Here is a 5516-nt window from a genome sequence, read left to right as displayed (position 1 = left end):
TCACCAGCCATTCCCATTTTATTAAGGTGTATCCATATAAATGGCCCACCCTGTATATAAAAAAAAGTTTTTTTCCTGGATAACCCCTTTAATGAAAGTCTATCATTGTCAACAATTTATGCTCTTTAAGTGATATTTATTAATTTTTTTATAAATTTTTAGATTTTTTCACTTTTATGATTTGTGTTTTTGAGTTATTTTCCTGTTGAAAGGTGAACCCTTCTCTACAAAGAAACAAACCAGAGGATAACATACCTCCAGAGAATGTTAAATTCACAGTATACAGGGACTCATGGCCCTACAGCCCTTGCATAGTTTTACTTTGTATATGTTGTTACTGATTAAAATTAAAGACATTTTGTAATATGGTTGTTTAATTTTTTTTTTTTTTATATTTAATAAAGAAAACTGCTCCTGAAAATCCCACCACTAGGGGTCCCCATACCTACTGGGACACTAACCAGTCCTGCAGCAGCATCAGGCTTGTCCATGAGTCATGGACAAGAGATGACTCATGGACAAGGCTGCATGAGCAGATGCACCAATCACCTTGCGTTGTAAATTGGTATTGTATATATGTATATAACTTGAGGTTCTCATAAGTCAGTAAATTGAACTGTAGAGGCCACATAATTTTTTGTGTGTAAAGTTCATAGAATTAATGCATTATGGGGCAAATTTGCTATTATGAATGTGGTGTCCTTGCACCAAAAGGCTATCAGGTGGGCTGAAGATTGCCTCGGGCATCCCTGCTGTCTATATGTTGGGCCCCCTGCTCCATTTTCTAACCTGTAATAATGTAAAATATTATTGTGTCATTTCAAGTGTTAATTTATGCACTGTTACTTTAAGGGGTTGAGCAGAGTGACCAGGTGACCCTGATGCCCCAATGGGGGACCCCTAAATCCCTCCTTGTATAGTGTAGGGGGGAGGAGCTAGTCGGAATAGTCTGGACTAGTCTAGGACTAGTTGTGAGGAGTGTTAAGAGAGGAGAGTGTGTTTCCAGCTAGAAAGCTGAAGTACTAAGGAGAAGCCTTGGGAAAAGAAAGCTACAAAATTCCACAGCCCCGTCAATCTCAACAGATTCCTGATGTAGGTGAATTTCAAAGCCTGGGGTAATCAAAGTATTTGGGGAAAATCTCTTCTTCAGTCAGTCAGTCAAGTCCTTCTAGTCAGTGTGGGCTGCTAATGATCTTAAAGGGGTACTTCGGTGGAAAACATTTTTTTTTTTTCATCAACTGGCTCCAGAAAGTTAAACAGATTTGTTAATTACTTCTGTTAAAACTTTTTAACCCTTCCAGTATATATCAGCTGCTGTATACTACAGAGAAAGCTGAGTTGTTCTTTTCTGTCTGACCACAGTGCTCTCTGCTGACACCTCTGTCTGTGTCAGGAACTGTAGGAGCAAATCCCCATAGCAAACCTATCCTGCTCTGGACAGTTCCTTACATGGACAGAGGTGTCAGCAGAGAGCACTGTAGTTAGACAGAAAAGATCAGCATACAGCAGATAATAAGTACTGGAAGGATTAAGATTTTTTTAATAGAAGTAATTTACAAATCTGTTTAACTTTCTGGCACAAGTTGATCTGAATTTTTTTTTTTCCACTGGAGTGCCCCTTTAAAGCTGCATTCAACAGCAACTGCAACTCCCAGCAAGGTGACAGGCTCCCCTGTTCCATCCTGCCCATCCCTCTGCACAATAGACTGTATTGTTTAAAGATGCTACTTTCATCAACAGTAAATATAGTTATCCCTAACCTTGCATCAGTGTATTCATTACCCCGTGCCTGGCCCAGGAGAAACTATCTCACCCTCAGACCGTGTAGGTTAATTAGGCCCTTGCGTCACAAATCGATCTGTACACCCTGCACACAGCCATTAGCCACAGTAGGCACCACACAAATGCTACTGAATTCAGGTATAATTTGCCTAAAAATTTAGTTTAAGTGTAACCTCTAAAAATATATTTATGTTTCTTCTAGCATAAACAGATTTTTTTTATTTTAAATACCAAGTAGCAAAAAATATAAAACATGCACAGAATGCATATTTTAAGCGTTCGTCCATCCAGGCAAATATGATTTGCCTAAGAATGATAATGAATGATATATTTCAATCATTAATCCTCAAATGAATTCATGGTTCCAGGCACTGTAATAAACAGTGTATGATTTATTGTTAAACATGTCAAGAATCAATGGGAGGAATTTATCAATGTCTGGCCAGGCGCAGAGTGTTAAGGGCTGCAATAGTTTTTTTGTTTTTGTGCCAAGTGGGCAGAAAGGGAGCATGGCTTTGCGTGAAGGGGGCATGGCTGCTAAATTCTTATACACATGCAAACAGGTGTAAATTGCAGTAGAAATCTTCATCAGCTCCATGTTGGCTCCATGTTGACAGCCTCAGATTTACTGAGAGGTGGTGTTGGAAGCCAACATTGGCCACACTAGTATACATTTGATGTGTTTTTATTATGGACTCAAATACAATGAAAAGGATAATGGAATGCAGTGGAATTTCATGGATGGAATGTTGTAGGATGTCGGCAGGACTGGCTCCAGGAATGGTGGTTGATACAAACAGCAGATTAGACAATCATTTGCTTTCATCCTCTTTAAAGCCATGCAATAAGCCTTGCACCTGAGTGATAAGAATGGAGGTGAGCTACAGTTCCTGTTACCTCCTATAGTAAAGCCATAAAACCAGCCCCTGTGGTGTTGGACACAATGGACTGCAAATCCTCCTGTCAGCCCACCAAGGTGTGGAAACTTGGTTGGACATCTGTCAACACAATATGGAACAAAGAGGATTCCCCACTCAAGAAGACATCAGAGGACAAGAACTGATTGCAATGCAAATACACCACTTACAGGACGACATTAAACAACCTTGTTTGCGGAACGGTTCTGATTGGCCATGGAGATGTCTTGGGATGGGCAATGTATGGGTTATGTGTGTGGATGACTGCTATATATGTTACTTATAGGATGATGAGATAGAGAGAGCACTTCCTGCCCCTTCCTATCACCTTCCCCTCTTCCTTGCACCCCTATCCCTTAATTAGTTAGGTTCCCCTTTTGTATGTATATGTATAGCTTGTAATAAACCCCTATAAAGATCCAGTTGTCCTCAATCAATTAGTAAGGCACCCCAAAAACAAAGCAGTTACTACAGGCGTGAAATAAATGATAAAGCTAACAGTCAGGAGCTGAAGCAAACAAATAATAAATAGATAAGCTGTACCCCATTTTACCTAAATCATTCCCTAGATCTATCCCTAACTCTGACCCTAAGATCAGACACTACAGGTCCTCACTGAACCTAAAAATATCCCTAAAGAAAAAAAAAAGGGCTATACAAGAACGAAACAAGAAGCAAGTGGATTATTTAGGAACAAAACCAGGTAAAACAAGACAAGCTAACCAATCAGACCCCCTACATTACATAAGTCTTGAGCTGAGCAGCATCAGGTACTCCACACTAATCCATCAGCTATGAGGTAGTTCAAACAGACAGGAAAAGATGATATAGCAGAATGATTCCTGCTATTCATATCACAGTATCCTCCATCATAGGATCCTCCATTGAAAGGACCACAAATGCCTTAATGAATTTTGACCTTAGACCAGGGGTCTCAAACTGGTGGCCCTCCAGATGTTGCAAAACTTCTACTCCCAGCATTGCCGGCAGCCATTAGCTGCAGCAAATGGCTGTCTGGGCATGTCCAGGCATGCTGGGAGTTGAAGTTTTGCAACATCTGGAGGGCCGCCAGTTTGAGACCCTTGTCCTAGACCAACTATTCAGTCCCCTTCACTTCTAGGCCCTAATGCAATAGTTGCTGTCACCACCCAGGACCTCCTTGGACCTTCAACACTGGACAGTGTCAAGATCTAGTGTGGAGCTGCCTGGAAGGGAAAAGGAGAGAAAAGTTGAAAATAATGGGGATGTTAAAGGGGTTATTAGACAAATTAAAAAGGAAAAAAACAGCATAAAACTAGAAATGGCAAATGTTACAGAAAAAAAAAATGAAAAGTCTGGTAGTTGTTGCCTGACTTCATTTCCCTGGAACAAGAATGTGTTTTATAGACAAATGATGGCTGCAGCCCATATTTTGGAGTAAATGGTGCCATTTTTTCACAGCCAGTTTGGCCTTTTCTTAGGCTTTCTGATACGTTGGCGGCATGGCTTTTTAAGGCTTTTAGACATATTTATTACACATTTATTTCATATGTAAAGTTGTGGGTTAGATGTTGGACTGATGGATATGTTCAGGACACCCTGACAATGACTGCACCTTTCTAAGTGCAAGAAGAAGAAGGATCGTCCAGCGCTTGACTCAGGGAACAGGTACTTTATTAGGATATCATGGAGAACAAACAGGTACAAGAAGACACGTGACGCGTTTCGTCTCGAGTCACCGAGCCTTGGTCATACAAATTTTTCTAAGTGGGTGTATTATTTTATGCACTCAAACTCGTGTTGAATTAAACCTAGTGGGCCTCATTTACTGTGTCAAGTGTTGAGTTTTACTAGTGTGAAATGTTGTTTCAGAATTGAAGGATTCCTCTCTATTTACTATGAGGATTCACAGATTTGCTAGTTGGGAAAATTTTCTGACCAGGTATCTCTAGGTGCAAATTCCCAGCCATTTAGTCACGATTTTCTGTAAATTCAATACAGAAACACGCCCCTTTTTTCCTTCTGTCCATCCACACCCCCTTTGTAACAGGCCACGCCTCTTTTTCGGCTTTTCGCAATGCAATGTCAGGTTAGTCGGATTTTCCTGGTGCACACTGTCACACATTGTCTGATACATGTCTCAGACACTATGCGCCAAAATTACTTGGAAAAACTCGATAAAAACTAGTGGGTTTTAGCTTAGTAAATGAGGGCCATTGTGTCATTGCAATCCTATTTTATAAACTATTTTAAGCTGTTAATAGAGAAGCCCATGTCTCGCTGTGTGGCTTCTTTATTCATTACTGAGAATCACTAATGTCCTAAGTCAAGTGGTATAATAAGCATAAAGAAACATTTGTTATTTTCCGTGTGTTTCAGCCTTTTTTCTAAAGTAATCTTGATATGATGAAGAAAGGAACATCACAGAAATGTTTTTTGGACTATAAAATGCACTCGAAAAACAAAATATTGCTAAAAAAGTGTATGCATCTTATCGTCCACAGAGAGAACAACCATTCATAGCTGTGTAGTCCTTTCCTTACAGTGTGAAGGGTGCTACCATGGACAGAACTCAAAGAAACACAGACTTCCTCATAGAAGAAGCACTGACACAGAGCACCAGGAACTGAGGTGTTGGAAGGTCCCGGGCGACCAGAGGAGCTTCCATGATGTCATGATCATTCTGTACTTTACATCTTCATATGTAGGCATTCTAACACGACTATACATGTACTGTATATTGACCTTCATAAATACTGTACATTACTTACCTGCTTCATATTGTGTCCCTCTAGCGTTGTGAGGCCTTTATATGGCTCCTGGGGCTGACACATCCTT

This window comes from Hyla sarda, chromosome 9 (assembly GCF_029499605.1).
Source record: "Hyla sarda isolate aHylSar1 chromosome 9, aHylSar1.hap1, whole genome shotgun sequence".
NCBI classification, from domain to species: domain Eukaryota; kingdom Metazoa; phylum Chordata; class Amphibia; order Anura; family Hylidae; genus Hyla; species Hyla sarda.
The sequence above is the reverse complement of the archived record's forward strand: the minus strand, read 5'-3'. Positions refer to the sequence as shown.